The sequence below is a fragment of the Aricia agestis genome, chromosome 21, assembly GCF_905147365.1.
Source record: "Aricia agestis chromosome 21, ilAriAges1.1, whole genome shotgun sequence".
Classification (NCBI taxonomy): Eukaryota; Metazoa; Arthropoda; class Insecta; order Lepidoptera; family Lycaenidae; genus Aricia; species Aricia agestis.
In genome coordinates, this window is record NC_056426.1 from 627,492 (window position 1) to 647,566 (window position 20,075).

The 20,075-nt window shown below is 38.8% G+C and overlaps 1 protein-coding gene and 1 non-coding gene across 2 annotated transcripts in view; one reads left to right on the top strand and one right to left on the bottom strand.

Moving 5' to 3' along the window:
- Nucleotides 1-20,075, bottom strand: part of LOC121737907 (disintegrin and metalloproteinase domain-containing protein 19) — an 89,752-nt gene that overhangs the window by 31,105 nt on the left and 38,572 nt on the right. The window lies entirely within an intron of this gene.
- Nucleotides 18,112-18,243, top strand: LOC121737919. The gene has a single exon (XR_006037202.1). It is a non-coding gene; the product is annotated as a U11 spliceosomal RNA (small nuclear RNA).

The window sequence follows — 20,075 nt, forward strand, 5'->3', positions numbered from 1 at the left end:
TACGACCTGCAAACCTTCAAGAGGGCGTATACCCTCTTAAAAGGCCGGCAACGCAACTGCAGCTCTTCTGATCTTGCGAGTGTCCATGGGCGACGGTAGTTGCTTTCCATCAGGTGACCAGTTTGCTCGTTTGCCAACTTATTTTATGCAAAAACAACCCCAAATTAAATTAAAAAAAAAACTTTAATATATTTTTTGTTAAGATGACGCCCTGCAGCTCGCCGCCGCTGCGCCATAATTCCTTTAGCGCCCGGGAACCGTACATTTTTTTCGGGATAAAAAGTATCCTTTGTCCTTTCCCGGAACTCAAAGTAAGTATATTACATACAAAATTTCACCCAAATCGGTTCAGCGGTTTGGGCGTGAAGAGGTAACAGACAGACAGACACACTTTCGCATTTATAATATTATAAAGTATGAAAGTATGCATGTGAGTACACCATTAAAAAGTCTTTGGAACTACAATCTGTCAAGAAAGTGAAGAAATTAAAAAGTGGCAACATCGTAGTGTCATCCCTTTTTTCTTAGATTGATTTGAAAGGGATGACACTACGATGTTGCCACTTTTTAATTTCTTCATTTTTTTGACAGACTATACAGTGTACAACTTCGTGCATCTCTTAACCCGGTTGCTTTAAGCCCTGAGGCTGATGTTCTTAATTCAAAATCTCTTCACAAACACGACGTATGAGATAGATAGGGTTGACACCAAACGTTAGAACCAAAACCGTAGCGTGTTTTCTTTTGCGACACCGGCGCCATACACATAGTTAATTCGAGCTGTTTCTGCAGCACTCGTGCCATGGTAGAACTCATATTCGTAAATAAAGCGATATTTCAATTTTTCCATTGTGCGATATGAACAATTAAAAAATAATCAAGAAGAAAACAAACGAATGACTGTTTTGGAAACTCAAATGTACCAAATAAATGAATATAATTATGAATTTGAATTTGGAATTCTTAACCAAAGAGGAGATACATATAAGAGATCATATAAGAGATCTTCGTAAGGACCTAATATAATATTTATTTATACAACAAAAAACTAAGTTTTAATTGTAATTACTTTTAAAAGACTATAAAGAGCTGCTTCCAATTACATAAATTGACAAACATCATAAAATAATAATAAATACAATAACTACCTTCATAAACTAATAAAAAAAGTAATAAAATATTATGTACTTAGAATAAAATGGACTAATGAAACAAAAGTTAACACGGAAATCCGTTCAACTCGTTTTAAGATATTAATCAGATGCAAGGACAAAAACTAGCTGTCATATTACTATCACAGTGTAAATTTAAAATTTACAATGTCCAATTCAAATACAACGAGAACTTGCCCTTTAGCCGAGACATTTTCTTCATCGCTTCTTTGTAGAGTTGCCGATCAAAATGTATGAAATTGACATGTTCGTTCGATAAAATGAAGAACTTGACAATTGACATTCGACTCGTTGAACCTCAGACGATGGGCTCATGTCATCTTTGTCATTTCTTTATATTTCTGAAAGAGATGACGAGAATTTTCAACTAAAACTCCCAAAAATTAACCCTCCAAAGCCAGCCGGAGTTCTGTAACCTTCCGTGACAGATACGGTTATATTAACATTTCCGTAAAAGTCACATGTCACATTCAGACTGTTTTAACCTCGCAGATTTATGAAAATGTACCTTACATCTTTGGCATAAGAGTCAGGGGTGAAATGACTGAAGGAGATTTAGAAATAACATCGTTGGCAGGGGACGCCATATGTTTGTTGTCTACATTAGACCGCGCTATATTTGAAAATGGAACAAATTTGGACACACGCGCACCGAATTTAAACATTTGAATATGGAATAATGAGTTTTAGCAACTTATATCCGCCATGTTAAAACTATAAACAAAATGTTGTAAAAACTTTTACTTTAAAAACTTATGGCATTAACAATCTTAAAAAATTACATGAGCGTTACCAGGCGGTAGGCTATAAGTTTTTTTTTCAGAGGGAATGTAAAAAGTAAAATAAGCCGATAGTTTTAAGATACTTACTCTGCTCATGATTATTATTAAAACTATGTTTAAACTCGACGTCGCTTAGCAAAAGAACACTAAATAATTTTTTAATAAAATATTTAAATCTTTTAAAACGTTTCATTAACTTAAAAGAACCAAATTAAAAAAAATTAAAAGGCGTATAATGAAGTCAAATAATTCGTGGCCACATTTGACAGATGGATGGACTGCATCTCATTTTAGTTTATAAATAGATCGTATTTTTGTGCGTGTTTTGATACGGTCCCCTGTTATAGCGCGTGATGCGCTTGTGACCGACTCTGTATATTTTAGGGTTGATTCTTACCGGTCAACATGAATAGAATTTTATTGGATATTAATTTTTAAGTGAAAATAGTTTTTAATTTACTTACAGACAATTTAAATTATATTATGTGAGTAAATGTGTAAAAATACGCGCATATTCACAAAAAGCAACCGCAAGTTTTTGTGATATGCGCAGTGCGCACTACTTAGTAAAAAAATAACGCATAAAGCCCTTACTGATGTTATAAAAGCGAATGTGTGTATGCACATCTATCCTCTACCTCTTCAAGCATATGCCACTTGATTTAGAATATTGTATGGATGTACAATATACATTGAGAGACAGCAAATAACATACTAAGATAGTTTTCTTGTGGAAAAATGTACGGTTTATACGATAAACTAATTTCGACGCAACGTACTTACAAGCGTCATCTAGTATTTTTTTCGAAATATTTTAATTCCTCAAAACACTCTACCAACCTTTCATCATTAAAACTGACCTAATTTTACTAACGAGGTCTTTCATACCCCAATGTAAACTGATACTGAACCAAAACTGTGCTTAAAAACGTCGACAAAAAAGCGTTAAAAGGGACAAAAAAGGAACCTTTTTTTAAAAAAGTCGCGTCTTGATGACGCACGCTTCCTTCCATTGTGAGAACTGAGAACGCTGCGCCCCTCCCGCTACCCTGGTAGTTGGTACAACGACATTTGAACCAGAGTAATTTTTGTGACATTTTAACTAGATAAATATACCGTATCTAATAGCCAAAACTGGAATAATTAAATGACTTATGACGTTCACCAAAACCCTAAAATAAATAAAAGGGTGAAACGAGTCCTTTCTCCGAGTATAGTCCAAGAGCGAGTGTTCCGTAGACCTACGGTAAAGTAGCAAAATCCATATTAATGCCAGTTGCTAGGTATACTGTTTCATCTGCCGTAGATGCAATGGGCATTCACTTTTCCTAACGATGGTTCCTTTGATTTAATATGAAAGAACCAGAGTAAGATTTCAAGTGAGATTTTTGGCATAAATAGATTTTATAAACCCTTGCAAAGAAAAAAAATATATAGACGAACATATTATTATAACCTCCTCCTTTTTGGAAGTCGGTTAAAACTTAAAAAACATAAATCTGTCTACACTAATAATTTAAGTGCTTCTTTCTATCTTTAAAAAAGCCAGATTCATCAATGATTTTTCTTCGCAATTATGTAAAAATGACAGTTAAAATCTAACTCTAGTTTTTTTCTGTTGACATGATATATCTCTCTGCTTCATAATAATATAATATTCTGAGACCCTAGTTCTCGGTCAAAGCACTCGTCACGCCCTTTCATTCATTTTGGGCTTTTGATGCACGTCATTAAGACTAACCTCATTAGAAATGCGGGGAATTTTTTGTACGCTAGCTACGAAGGGTTAAATGTTAAGGGTAAGAAGGGCGGTGAGCTGATTTAAATCCGGGATTTTTAAAATACATCAGCCTACAAGTAATTTAACAAATCCCAATTCACTTTAAATTGTATGATTTCCTCTTAAAATTCCGGCATGACACTTGCAGCTCTTCTGGTAATAAGGGGGCAAACGAGCAAATGGGTCACCTGATGGAAAGCAACTACCGTCGCCCATGGACACTCGCAGCATCAGAAGAGCTGCAGGTGCGTTGCCTGCCTTATAAGAGGGAATAGGGTAATAGGGGAGGGTAAGGATGGGATGGGAAGCGTATAGGGGAGGGTAGGGAAGGGAATAGGGTAGGGGATTGGGCCTCCGGTAAACTCACTCACTCGGCGAAACACAGCGCAAGCGCTGTTTCACGCCGGTTCGAATGTTGATGTTGCGAGTGTCCATGGACGACGTTAGTTGAATATAATAGAATAGAATATTTATATTCTGGTGCTTTCCATATGGTGAACCGTTTGCTCCGCATTTATTTATAAAAAAAAACATTGCGCTTCTTTATGGCTTCGACGAAATTGGGTGAAATTATCCAATTTTTAGCGCTCTCCAAGTCCTTTTTAAGCTTTACCTCAATGTTTAAATCATATATAAATCAAGTACATCTGTCAAGATAATCATTTCGAAGGTTACTCTGAACTTTCTCGATCGCTGATTGAATGTCATAAATTACTGAGGCCGTTTTGATAAAACTTAAGAGCTCACCTGACTCTAAAAATCAAACATCGTCCTTCTCTCTTTACACTCACGCCCGTCTTTCATATGCCAGGTGAAAAAGGACGGCGCGGAATCATCGCCGAGTTAGTTTTACTTGAATAAAAGACGAACTATAATGATTATGAAAAAAGTGTTTTGAGCAAATTTAGGTTTTATCAATACCTTTTTAGATATTAAAAAATATTAAAGAAAAGACAGCAAACTTCGAAGATCCAAGCAAAAATGTGTTTAAAACAAGGTTTTTTGTAAAAAAGAAACTATCGAGCATTTTTTGAGTAATCGTGTTTTCGTCTTGAGCATTTAATCTTTATGAACTGAAGTTACTTGTGTCAAAAAATCAGTTTTCTAGACCTTACAGATTTTGAGACCTAGGTTAAAGTATGTAGTCAAGTTAGGGTCATATGGGCTCTTAATGGGCGGTATCAATCCGCCGGGGATAACGTTAAAAGCCGATGGCTGCGGTGCGATATAAGCACACTTTCTCTCTGAGTGGACTGTAAAATGGTAATAAAGTTATTTTAAGAGTACCCATTTACTGGATACAGCGATACAGTGGTGATCAAATACTGGAATCTAGTTACACTAGCGCAAACTACTGTATCAATGTTTAGCACTTAGCTATAACTTCGAGGAGTAGGAGCTAGCCATCCCAAATCTTCCATCTAAATATACAGGTTGTTCCTTGTAGAGAGTTCACTGTGAAAGTAGTAGCGCTGAAAGACATTTTTTTTTTCACTTTTGTATGGGGAAACTCGTGACGCTCGGGCCCTTGCCCATACAAAAGTGAAAAAAAAATTTCGTCTTTCAGAGTTTCAGAGCTGCTACTTTCACAGTGAACTCTCTACAAGGAACACGTACACACCCTAAAGTATTATCACTCATTTTTGTTACACACTGTATAATATAACCATAGTAAAAGATATAAATCAAAGGTGACTGACTGACTGAGTGATTGACATAGTGATCTATCAACACACAGCCCAAACCACTGGATGGATAGGGCTGAAATTTGGCATGCAGGTAGATGTTATGATGTGGCATCTGCTAAGAAAGGATTTTGATCAATTCTACCCCCAAGGAGATAAAATAGGGGGTGAAAGTCTATATGAAACCATGAAACTTTGTAAAATTTCAACCGACCGGGCTGAGACTTTGACACCTAATTAATAATAATAATTACTTCTTAACGCGAGCGAAGCCGCGGGCAAAAGCGAATCAGTCTATATGTCTGCTCGTTTGGTCCACAATCCGAAGTGGTTAAAGTCTAAGTGACTGCAATTAAGCAATTAAAGTATTTAAAAGTAACCTTGCGCCGGTAACCCCAGTTTAATGAAAGAGAAAGCCGGTCCGGGCGAGACCTTGCTGATTTATACAATAAATGTCCATATAAATTATATAATCAGCTGTTAACATGTTTACTAATATTATACATGCGAAATTGTGTCTGTCTGTTACCTCTTCACAAACCGCTGAACCGATTTTGCCGGGTATGGAGATACTTTACGTCTCCGAGAAAAGCACAGGACACTTTACGTGGGACAGCCATGCTTCGGCACGAATGTGCCGGCTCGACCGGAGAAATGCCACGTTCTCACAGAAAACCGGCGTGAAACAGCGCTTACGCTGTGTTTCGCCGTTGAGTTAGTTTACTGGAGGACCAATCCCCTACCCTATTCCCTTCCCTTCCTTCCCCTATTAACCTATTCCCTCTTAAAAGGCCGGCAACACACCTGCAGCTCTTCTGATGCTGCGAGTGTCCATGGGCGACGAAAGTTGCTCTCCATCAGGTGACCCGTTTGCTCGTTTGCCCTATTATTTCATTAAAAAAAAAACTTTTTATCCCTAAAGAATTTCCGGTTCACGCGCGATGCATGAATTTGGCGCAACGGAGTTGCAGGCGTCATCTAGTGCATTATAACGATTTGTATTAAATTATACCACCTTATTCAAGTAGTTTAAAGTTCAGACCACCCATATAACTTAGTTAGATTAAGATCAATCTAATCCGGCTCGAAGGACCATAAAACTCAATTCGCAATGCACAGCTGTCTGTCAAGTGTTCATAGAAATAATCTACTTGAATCCATACTAATATTATAAAGGCGAAATTGTATGTCTATCTGTTACTATTTATTATCTAACCGATTTTGCTGAAATTAGGTGTGGAGATACTTTGAGTCCCAGAAATTAACAAAGGGGAGTTTCTGTACCGGCAAAATGTACGTTTGACGTTTCTTGATAATCGAAGTTGGAAGCTCTTTAATCAAACAAGTATTGTTAAATTCATAGAATTTTTTTTTCCAAGATGGCGTATTTTCAACATGGCGCCTGAAATTATCCACCGCAACTGCCACTTGTAACGGCCATTAATAACAATTAAGCAATATGATATTGACCTAATAAACTCATTTTACGCATTTTTATTTCGTGGTAATTAATATAAAGTGTATCATGTAATAGGCACAAATTCGTCAACAAATAACATAATATACAGCGTTGCCAGATTTTTTGTGTGCCAAGTCGGGACTTTGGAACTTTTTGAGTGAAAAAGCGGGATTCTTCAGTCAAAAGCGGGACAAAGTAAAAAAGGTATAAAATCAAAAGTTTTTGAATTTTTATCTTTTTATTTGCGTTAAAATAACGTTTACGTGACAATAGATAGCAAAAGTAGCTAAAGAAAATCCACCCCTCTACCTCCCACACTCTTATCTTCGTTACGCAGTACGCACCTTTCTTTCTCAGCACGCTGCACGTACGTTCGGGCTTTCCCCAAAAAGGGGGACTGAGCCTGTCCCGCGCGGGACATTTAATTTTGATGAAAAAATCGGGACGTCCCGCCAAAATCGGGACGTCTGGCAACGCTGATAATATATGTCACTGAGGACTTGAGGTCATAACTATAATAAAATTGTCTGCAGTCTACACTAAGAGAAGTTTGTTTTTTGTTTGTAGGTGGTAAACTCTGAAACTACTGGTCCAATTGTAAAATTTTTAACACCGATAGAAAGCTGGTGTGTTCCTGAGTGGCATTATTACATATGGCATAGGTTATATTTTATGTATAAAAAATTGTTTTTTTAATTCCTGAAATTATGTCGTTCTAACAATTCCACGCAGGCGAAAGCTAGTTATTTAAACTGCGAGTTTCTTACGCCGGTTCTTCTCGGCGTGGTAGTTCCCGAACCGGTGGTAGGCCTCATGTAGACACGACGTTCTATAAGTGTTAACTTTGTTAACCTACTTAGAAATAAATATTTTTCATTTCATTTAAAATAAGTCGCATTTTACAAAGATATATTGTATATATTATTATTAATTTGGATATAGTCACAAACTCTGCTTTTCTCTACCTATTCTGTTGTTTATTTTGAAGTTAAAAACTCTTTATTTGTCAAAAGAAAGAGCTACTGTTTTCTCCGAAACTGGCCTTGTACCATGAATCTGTTTTGAGACTCAAAACTGTAGGCCTACTACGAAACGGTTTTGAGACTCAAACAATCGGACGAGAATGCCACGTCCTGCTCTAACAACGTCATTTCACGTTTGTGAGAGAAGGACGCAACATTCTCGTACGATTGTTTGAGTCTCAAAACCGTTTCGTGGTACGGGCCCAGTTTCGTAGTTAGCCCTACTGCATGGCCGTTTGTGGTGAAATCAAGCATAGAAATAGAACAAGGAATGAGAGTACAGACACTCGGAAAAATGTACTCTACAATATTTCACGGCTTCTTACAAAATTACAGCAACCGAAAATTACAGGAGATCCTAATTTCCTACCAAGTACCAACATACCCGGCTGAGTAACCAAATTTTCGGTCTTTAAAAGAAAATAAAATCAGCCAAATGCGAGTTGGACTCGCGCACGAAGGGTTCCGTACCATTATAGAGCAAAATTAGGCCATTTTGTGTTTTTTGTATGGGAGCCCTTAATTATTTATTTTATTTAAATATTATTATTAATTATTTAATTATAAAAACAACTGAATATTTTGTGAACATTTCAAAAGTGCCTACCTATTGCCATTATTGATATCGAGCAAAAAACAGCAAAAAATTACGTTTGTTGTATGGGAGCTCCACTTAATTATTTATTTTATTTTGTTTTTAGTATTTTTTGTTATAGTGGCAACAGATATACACAATCTGTGAAATTTTCAGAAGTCTAGCTATAGCGGTTCTTGAGATACAGCCTGGAGACAGACAGACGGACGGACAGACGGACAGACAGACATCGAAGTCTTAATAGGGTCCTGTTTTTACCCTTTGGGCACGGAACCCTAAAAAGCAACGCATATATACATATTTACGGTGCATCTACACCTTTTACCGTTGATACTCCAAAGTAACCCCTACATCGTCGACATAAAGCTTTAGGGACCCAACCAAACACGGGTCACGACCCAGTCACGGTGTCGTGCACCAGGGTACGAAGTGGGTCACGCTTGACGCCTCAGCTCACACCATGTACCGTCATTAGAATTGTCATTGAAATGCACCGTGAATCATATACAAACAAAAATGCATGAGTAATTTTGACGGAAAAACGTTAGCTATACGGTATACCTAAATTCATAAGAAGGAAATATATACACAATTCGTCATAACTCATAAGTATGCAAAATTGCAAACTGTTTAAACCAATATTACCTAGTTCTATATCCATATTAATATTATAAATGCGAAAGTGTCTGTCTGTTACCTCTTCAGTCTTCACGAATCACGCCGATTCACGCCCAAACCGCTGAACCGATTTCGCTGTTTGATATGGAGACTGAGTCCCGGGAAAGGGCATATTATCACTTAGTTTTGATACATCTTGTAGAATATTTTCTTCTTTTCGCAGCTCCTTGACAAACGTATAAAAGTTCATTGACTTCATTGTATTGTCGGCGACCATACCAACCATACCTATGTATTCAGTATACAAGCACCGTTGCATTGTATGCGTTGGTCATAGGCCATGGGTCGTGTGGGACAGTCACGGTCGACTTACCACTGCCCTCACTAACAGTTTGACTTTAATTTACTTTTCACGGCAAAAAGTGTCAGGCCGAAACTTAAACTAGGTACTCTAAAACTCTACCAATCAAATCCACCCAGTACATTTTGCAAAATAGGTTCATCAAATCCATCTTCAATGACATACTTTAAACAGGCTAACGGCCATATACTGGAAGGCTGTTCGTTCCGCTGGGCGATTTTGTATTGGGATATTATTAAATGCACATCAGAATAATTTTGCAGCACACTACCTTAACTCCGCTAATTAACTGAATGCATACCAGAAAAACTAATGCTGATCAAAAAAAACAATTTATTCTCGTTTTGTATATAATATGCTATACGTGGGAGAGCCATGCTTCGGCACGAATGGGCCGGCTCGACCGGATAAATACCACGTTCTCACAGAAAACCGTCGTGAAACAGCGCTTGCGCTGTGTTTCGCCGAGTGAGTGAGTTTACCGCCGGTTTAGGCCCAATCCCCTAACCCCTACCCTATTCCCTTCCCTACCCTCAACTATTCCCTTCCCTTCCCTTCCCTACCCTCCCCTATTACCCTATTCCCTCTTAAAAGGTCGGCAACGCACTTGCAGCTCTTCTGATGCTGCGAGTGTCCATGGGCGACGGAAGTTGCTTTCCATCAGGTGACCCGTTTGCTCGTTTGCCCCCTTATTTCATAAAAAAAAAAAAAAAAAAACATACAAAACGAGACGACCTTTATAACCGAATTCACACCAAAAATATGGTTCATACATCGGATATATTATTTGTAAAACTAAAATTTAAATTGTTTATCAAAAATACTAACTTGCACTCTAAACAGGACAATCTTACAACGGAATTTCTAAAAACGATATCGAAAGATGCACCACAATCCTTCCCTACCCTCCCCTATTACCCTATTCCCTCTTAAAAGGCCGGCAACGCACCTGCAGCTCTTATGATGCTGCGAGTGTCCATGGGCGACGGAAGTTGCTTTCTATCAGGTGACCCGTTTGCTCGTTTGCCCCCTTATTTCATTAAAAAATATATATGTACGAAATGTCTGAAGAATCTAAGAATCGGACCCCTGCTGTCAGCAGCAGGTGTCCAATTCTCAAGCGCTGATTGTTTCGATCGCAGGCTCTCACTCGCGTACACGTACATCCTATCTCCCGTTTGTTTCCGTATAGTCATTAGTCGTACACGAGTCTGGGCCCGTACCACGAAACCGTTTTGAGGCTAAAACAATCGTACGAGAATGTTGCGTCCTACTCTTACAAACGTGAAATGATGTTGTTAGAGCAAGACGCGGCATTCTCGTCCGATTGTTTGAGTCTCATAATAATTTCGTAGTAGGCCTATAACTGTTTAGGTCGGTCTGCGATCACTCTGACCGGGCAACGATCGGCTTCATAACGATTAAGGGAGGAGTTTTTGGGAGAATGTGAAAGAGCGATTGTGTTTTTATATTATTTTCCTAAAATTGTGTTATCTGGGTTTTTAATGTGTAATATTGGTAGGATGTTAACCATTAAATATTCGTTATCGTGCACAAGTGTGGGAAAGTGATGTAATAACCAGAAACGTGCTCTTTTGTGTTCCCTCCAAAACTCCATCAAAAGTTTCAGTAAAGCGTCCTACCACCTTACTGAATCGACGGACTTGACTTCTTGACTGTATTGACTTTATACTTAGAATTTGACTAGACTTTAGACTTGACTGACCTGACGATAATATAGAAAAAATTGTATTAAAGAATATTGTTTTCCCGCCATAATATTATACTCGACACTGGCCATGGTTATAGCCGAAGTGCCATTAAGTATATGAAAAAAAAAATAACGACTAAGGACACCACAAAATCTCATCTACCGTCTACGCCTATTATTTTGACACTCCAGAATTTCTATTCGACTTCGATTTCTACCGGATCGAGTGGCACTTGCCCAACCGGCGTCCGGCGCACGCCCGACCTCGCTCTTCGAGAATCGGAAACGCGGTGTGTAATTGCTGGTAGCCTGGTATCATTGCTACGCCTACGGAATACAGACTGAGCGTTACAATTCAGTAGAAAATACCTCATTTTTATTCGTCAGTCGCATTCGTTTTGGCAAATTTAAATAAAGATGCCATTATAGAGATACGTTATTTTGTTTAGCGCCTTCATTGCGACGGCACAAGCATCACTCTTAAAGAAACCTCCAGTTAAAGTAGCCAGAAACTAAGCATGCACATGTGTCATTTCAAGGAATTCCTATAATCCTGTGGCCACAGCCATATCTAACATATATGCATATTCCATACTAATATTATAAATGCGAAAGTGTGTCAGTCTGTCTGCCTGTCTATCTTTTACCTCTTCAAGCCCAAACCCCTAAACCGATTTGGCTGACATTTGGTATGGATATAGGATACTTTTTATCCCAGAAAAATGTACGGTTCCCGCGCGATAAACGTATTTTGGCGCAACGGAGTTGCGGGCGTCATCTAGAACTCTATATTTGCACTTTCCAGTTTTCTCTCCATTCCTTAATATTAAAATCTAGCCCTATCACAACCGGTCCCTGTCAGCTTTAGATATGGATCTAGGTCCTATAGCATCTAGATCTAGGCAACCCCAGCACCATAACTCATGTGGTCTGTCGTAAGTGACTCGTAACACCCACGGCCGATCGATGTCTGAGTCACGGCGGAACTTGGCACCGCGCCAGCTGCATTTTTACACCATTGTCTCCCTTATACGATCAGGTCCACTCGGTTGAATGGGATTAACTAAATGTTGGCCGCAGCTTTATTCGCCCGAACATTCATTTCTTCTGATATTTTTCTGTGATATAAACTAAGCCATGTCAGTGACCCAAAGTATGTATGTCTATACTTTTCATCAAAATCGGTAGCAGCATAAGCGTGCAGAGGTGAAACGTGGGAGAGCCATGCTTCGGCACGAACCGGAGAAATACCACGTTCTCAGCGCGCGCTGTGTTTCGCACAGTGAGTGAGTTTACCGGAGGCCCAAGGTAGGGGACCCTATTCCCTTCCCTACCCTACCCTATTCCCCCTTAAAAGGCAACGCACCTGCAGCTCCTCTGATGCTGCGAGTGTCAATGGGCAACGGAAGTTGCTTTCCATCATATGACCCGTTTGCTCGTTTGCCCCCCTTATTTCATAAAAAAAGGTAAAAATTAAAATACACTTTCGCATTTATAAATATTAGTATCGAAACTTTCGAAAATCGCCAGTGTTTTATACTTGTTTCAATCCAATAAATAATAATAGCTAACTTAACATTTAGTAGCTAACTAAATAATAAGCAATTCGTCAAATTGAATCGCTAAGACAAGAAAATTCCAAATTATACCAATCATTGATCAGTGAAATCCGAGATTGCAGCAGGCAGCAGCCTACTCGTCTCAAAGGATGACTCATTCGTACTTCCAAACGAGGCATTTCCAAATACACCTTACAATGCCCTTCCTTTGGTCATCAGGCTCACTTAGCAATCGTTTTAAGTAATTTCACCTATGACCCCTGACCCTAATATTGAGATCATAATATTCGAAAGTCATCCTTATTTTAAGTAAACATTTTATAAAAAACAAATTTTTCATCAATTATGGTCAAACTTGAAGACTAAACAATCAAAAAGCGTTCAACACCTTTCGGAATTCCCAGAGAACGCTCCACGTGTTACTCATAATTTTGCTGACATTAGCTGATCTGTGGTAATTTCTAACGCAAATATAAGAGCGAATGATTCATCTGAGGCGACGAGAACGCCTCGTGACTCCAATTGTTTTAATCATGGGAAATGTGACTCAATCAATTCCGTGTGAAGAGTTTTTTTGCCAATCAGTGTAATTGGCAAACAATTATAGTCGAACCACCGGTTCCTGAAACTTGATCCTAGCTCTTTTAATAAGGGTGTTTGATATTAAATTTGCCATCAGGTGTATGTAGCCTTAGGTCAGGCTATTTTCAGGCATATTTCACGATGTCATGTCTATGTAATGTCTATTTGACATTTATACGTGGGAGAGTCATGCTTCGGCACGAATGGGCCGGCTCGACCGGAGAAATATCACGTTCTCACAGAAAACCGGCGTGAAACAGCGCTTGCGCTGTGTTTCGCCGAGTGAGTGAGTTTACCGGAAGCCCAATTCCCTACCCTATTCCCTTCTGTACCCTCCCCTATTGCCTTCCCTTCCCTTCCCTACCCTCCCCTATTACCCTATTTCCTCGTAAAAGGCCGGCAACGCACTTGCGGCTCTTCTGATGCTGCGAGTGTCCATGGGCGACGGAAGTTGCTTTCCATCAGGTGACCCGTTTGCTCGTTTGCCCCTTATTTCATAAAAAAACATGACCCTAAGGGCTAAGGCTATACATAGCGGCACCTGGTGGCAAATAGGATATGAAAAACCCTAATTAGGATGATTTTCTAATGGAAATTGAGCAAACTCCACCGCACTCCTTTACACTCCTGCAACCTTTCGTTTCATGAATGTATGTTAAAATAAAAGTAGGTAGTATTACTGTCCAAGTAGGTAGGGATTAAGGACTAGGAACGTTATTCAAAATACTATACGGCAGATGATTTCTTATGTACAGTGTGATTTGTAACTCCCCTGGAATTGGGACTGTCCATGGTCGATTATGCCTTACTTAAATTATATATCTGCTCACAATCCTGCTCTATCTCATTGGCATTAGCACACATTTGACATTAGTGACTACTCTTAACTAAAAAGATTTCTATCGACTTTGTACAATAACATGCCCCTAACCACTTGTTTGTTTGACAGACAAATTTAAATTTTGAATAATAATGCGTTTCCGGCCCATAAAGGATTAAATTAACAGAGGAAACTATACATAATAATAATTATTAACGTTTTTATTGGCCATTGTCCTGAATACAAACGCGTGCCCTATGTAGTCACCTGCAAGAAAAAAAACAGAATTTTTTTAACGAGAAGAAACACATGTTAATTTGCAAGGCCGGATGTTGGCGCCACACATGACAGGTGTAAAGGCGCCATCTTGAGAATGTGTCATAGTTGTAAACACATAAAAAATCGTTACGATGACATAAGTTCATTCATGTCGATTGTCGTGCCAATGTCAAGATTACGATACATCGAAACATTTTTGGCATAGCCACTTGTACTATTATCTATTCTGTGGCATAGCTTAGTAAAACCACTTACTTTTGCAATGCTCATTTCTTGGCGTAATTTTTCCGCCAAATAATAGTGTTTGGAATCTTTTTATTGTAAAGGCCGTATATTTTGTGTACGATGAAGAAAAGTTTAATACATTATACGTTATGCATTTGAAATTCGATTTATGAACGGTGGGTGAAGCAGCTGCTTAAAAAAAATATAAAATCGTTCAGACGCCATCTTGCTTGCAATGTCACGTTGACAGATGGTGGCACAGGTGGTCAACATAATATTATTATTTTTACTAAAATATATAAACATGTATTACATATTTTATTAACTCAAAAGGTCGTTGTTTATCAGGCCATCAAGGTTATCAAAGTACAGTACAGTTTAGTAGTAACTTTACTACTAAACTGTACAGCTTTGGTACTTAAAGCATAATAGTCACAAAACCACAGTATTTGGTGGTAAATGGTGGTAGATTTTTGGTATCACCATTTCTGTTTGGAATCACCATTTTGCTACCGTCGCTGGCAGACTTGCATTGTTCATGACTAATTATAAACGATTGTTGATGTTGCATTTGCAGATACAATGTAAAACAAACCCTGTTGCATCGCCGTATGATCTAATTTTTCCCACCACATGGTGGTAATGGTACTCAATCTGGTGTCAATACAAAGTTGGCTTTATTATAATCGCGATAAGATTTACTATCGTCTACCACGCGTTTCAGTGGTCATCATTTAAGTGCAAATGTGAATTCTACTCTACCACAATGGTGATATGGTAAAATTTCCAGCACAGCTGGTGGTGGTGGTGAGTCAGGCGCTCGATACGACTAGACATAGTGTTCATGACCCCATGTTTATGTTTGTACACGGTTGTAAACTTTTTATACGCCTACTGGAAGGATTGTATTAGTTTTTTTTGGGCTGGCTGGCCCACATATCCTGGCCGATATCCCCAATCCGCTGGGGATGCGAAAAACATTTTCCCATGTAAAAAAGACTGGTTGTGATGATGATGATTTCCAGTGACTTTTTATGGACTTCTCTCACAAACTTTTGGCTATGTAGATAAACGGTGTTCCTGATCTCCGACGCTTAAGAGGATACACCAGGGGCTAGAGAAATGAAAAAAAAGTACGTGTAATATATTCTATAGCTGTCTCCCTTACCTCAATCCTATATTGCAGAACGCGATAGAGACAACTGCAGAAAATCAACGATTCGTTGTCCCCTGATTCCTTCTCCAAAACTTAACCGATTTAAGTACTTTTTTCATTAAAGATTAAAGAAAGGCTTGAGTTGTGTTCCTATGTTTTATTTTATTTTTGTATAATCTACACAAATCTTTTTTCTGGATGTTTTTTTTTATAAAATAAGGGGGCAAACGAGCAAACGGGTCACCTGATGGTAAGCAACTACCGTCGCCCATGGACACTCGCAACATCAGAAGAGCTGCAGGTGCGTTGCCTTGGATGTTTGAACACAGCGGAATATCTGGCCATTTTTTTGGGTTTTTCAACGTTCATATCTTTTTTAATAATTAAATTCTAAAAAAAAAGGAAAACATAGAGACATTGTATTAGTGGCCGTAGATATTCAGGAAAAAAATTATAACTCTACTAGCATTATCCAGGGAGGAAATAGGGGACACCGTTTGTATGGAAAAAAGGGCGGTGTGGACTCCTCTTAATAAGAGGTTGGCTTCAAAAAAGGTCTACCAAAGGTGATTGGGTGGAGTAATGCCCAATTCAATAACATCGTTTATTGGTAAACACTAGCCGATTAAAAGTGCTAGTAAATAGATAAACTCAAGCTAAAATACCTAAGAAATCTAGAATTAGACAGCTTTTTTTGCGCAGGGGAAACCCTTTATGGGTGCCCCGGGTTGGGGGTGTGCCTCAGTTAATCTGAGGCACCCCGGGGGTATGTGGGACTCCCACTAAAACCACGGTCTGCGGTTTGCCTTCAGCCGTATACAGATGGATGTCCTGGATCTGTCTAACACAGGACTAAAGAATTAGACAGCTAACCTAACCTAACTTTTAGAAGCATTTGAGAATTCTGCAAACGATTCGAGGCACTTCTATCTGAAACGAAACAGCTATCCGAAAGTAGGTAACGGCCAAGAGCCTTATGATAATGACCACAAAAAACAACCAAAGGTATCATTACGTTACACTTTCACGAGCGAGACCGAATTCGCATTCAAAGTGCAATTTGGGCCGTTACTTGGTCAAAGTCTAGACAGACTATGGTCACAGCATATAAATCTACTGAAAGTAGAATCCGTTCAGAATACTGTTACATTGGAGGTTTTTTTTTTATGAAATAAGGGGCAAACGAGCAAACGGGTCACCTGATGGAAAGCAACTTCCGTCGCCCATGGACACTCGCAGCATCAGAAGAGCTGCAGGTGCGTTGCCGGCCTTTTAAGAGGGAATAGGGTAATAGGGGAGGGTAGGGATGGGAAGGGAATAGGGGAGGATAGGGAAGGGAAGGGAATAGGAGAGGGTAGGGAAGGGAATAGGGTAGGGGATTGGGCCTCCGGTAAACTCACTCACTCGGCGAAACACAGCGCTAGCGCTGTTTCACGCCGATTTTCTGTGAGAACGTGGTATTTCTCCGGGTGGAGCCGGCCCATTCGTGCCGAAGCATGGCTCTCCCACGTATAGAAATAATCGTACCTGCTAACAGGACCGTATGGGTCCTGTAACTCTGTCAGTCACCTCCTCACACCCAAACCGTTGAACAGATTTTGCTGTTTGGTATAGAGATACTATAAGCTCCGGGAAAGGACATAGGATACTTTTTGTTTCGGAAAAATATGTACGGTTCCTACTTCCTGCGCGATATTTTGACGCAACAGAATTGCGGACGTCATCTATATAAGTACTTTGATATCATTTGCAATAAACATCCTGTTAAAATGAAGAGTATCATTAGTAGAGTCCAAAAGGTTTGAGCGACTGAACTGACCAATCAGTTGATGATGAACACCAAGAATCCCGAATTATAGAGTTCACTAGGGGATCGAAATTCTAAGTGCTGATGATAATTAATAATGGTTGTATACCAAGCATTCATTAAGTAACTCCCAGTCCCATATTACGTCCCACATGCCACAGTCATTTGTTTATCACATGATTCACATGTCAGCTGATGTTTTTATTTTTGAAACCTACATCCTCTGAGTTGAATGTTCTGTCGCATCATAATTATTCAGATTTTAATCTCAACGTAAACAATACAATTCCACCATTTTACTTGTCAACTGTTACCGTGCAATGATTAAAAATGCATGTAGAATTTTCACTTTTTTTTGTTTTCCAAAATAATGTTACAAAGTGACAACCCTAACGATACTTCTTAAATCCACCGCTAGATGTCGCTGTCAGGCGTCTACATCGCGCTATCGGTTGCGCACGGCGGTCACATATAAGCGTACCGCAAGCTGTTCTAGATAAAAAGGGTATTCACCACTTCGATGGTGCGTGCGCCTCTCGGGGCGCGCGGGGTATGGCTATCAAGACATACCCAATACGTAATTTTTATATTTACGAGGCTGTTGGCTACCCCTTATGTACCGGCGCCTCTCATAGTTCATCCAATATTCATACTAAATTATATTATGCGTGTGTCTGTCTGTCTAGTGCAGTCTTTCCCAGTGGGCGATAATGCCTCCTTGTGGGCGCTGAAGGTCTAAAGGGGGGTGGTGTGGGACCGAGAAAAAATGAGGGCGTTGTGTCTGTGTGGTGTCTGGTCTGGCTTAGGGGGTGATTTATTTCATCTGGATGCATTTTAAATTGAACCAATGGGGGCGCTAAATGCTAATACATAATTCGCAAAGTGGGCAGTAGACGAAATAAGTTTGGGAACCCCTGGGTAGTGTCTGTTACCTCTTCACCCCCAAAATGCTATAGCGGTGGTTGGCTATGGCCTATGGAGATACTTTGAGTGCTGGGAAAGGACATAGGATTTTTAAATGTACCGTGTACGGTGTACGGTACCCGCGCAATACACGAATTTTGGCGCAACGGAGTTGCGGGCGTCATTTAGTATTATGATAATTATTTCCAACAAGGCACGTTGTTTCGTTATTACCTAAGTAATGATTTTGTTCTTGTTAAGTTTATAATATCTGAGGATAACAATTTCTTGTTATCCTCAGATATTGTAAAATAAACTAAGCCCAACGTAAAAAAATAAATAAAAGAGACAATTTAACCTTTGTACCAATAAAGCATTATCATAATTCATAATATTATTTAGAGTGCTTTCTCTTGGAGAGCTTGTTTTTTCTTCTTTTATTTACGGCAATTTCTCTCTAAACTTTTTCTTTTCTTCTTTCTTCTATTATTTACGGCAAACCATCGCTTTTTGTAACATTCTGCCAGTGTCAAACCAGGTTGTTATTCTCTCGAAAGTGTACTACCGTCTTAACTTTGACATTGACATTTCCAGATAAAATAGCCGTCCTTGTTTTATTTACTCGCAGTAAATTACATTTGTAATTACTGTAACCAGTGTAGCGGATACCGCCTGCCCGCGCCAGCTGCACAAGGATTTGAACCACTTCCTTTGTATTAACATTGAAATAACATTAATAATATTCATTAACTAGCATTCTGACATTAAAATATAGTTAAATAGCTGATGAAGATCTTGAATTTATGATCTGTGATAAAACTATTTTTAGACCTTTTTTAACTTGCCAAAACAATAGAGTGGCAAGTTTGATCCAATCGAACGCGTTTAAAGAGAGAAAATTAAAGTATGAGACATTTACGGTCTTACTACAAAAGATTTAAACACCCGTTGAACAGTTGATTAGAGATAAATTCAGCACAAAATGGTCTCAAAACAACTGTTCAGCAGATGTTTAATCTTTTGTGGTAATATCTCAAGAAGTAAGGTAAGACCGATAATGTTCACTTTAATACAAATTTTGACATAACCTCCATACGTATTATAATATATGAAACTTTCATTAAAATAAAGTTAAGTAATCTTATGAGCAGGTGTAAGTTCATTATACGAAAATCAGAACAGGTATTTCTAACCGATAAGGTATTTATTCTATTACATTGCTTCTGTCTGTTTAATCGTATAATACAAGTTACAACGCTAACATTATACAATATCAACCAAACAAAACATAAACACTTACATAAATTCATTACCCACCCATCCCATTCACATAACTATTGTAGTACGTACGTAGTCACAATACTATCTGATCCCATCTATCTGTTCTAGATCTGCCACCACACACTACACGGTTCACACAAACACCTGCCGTAGCCTTGAACTCGATAGAGACAACCGAGTGTGCTAATTAAGTAAAGTTAAAACGACCTAGGTGCCGCACTTGTGGTGTATTTTCGCTCGGGTGCGTAACTTGCAATGTGGTTAATGGTTAAGCAGTA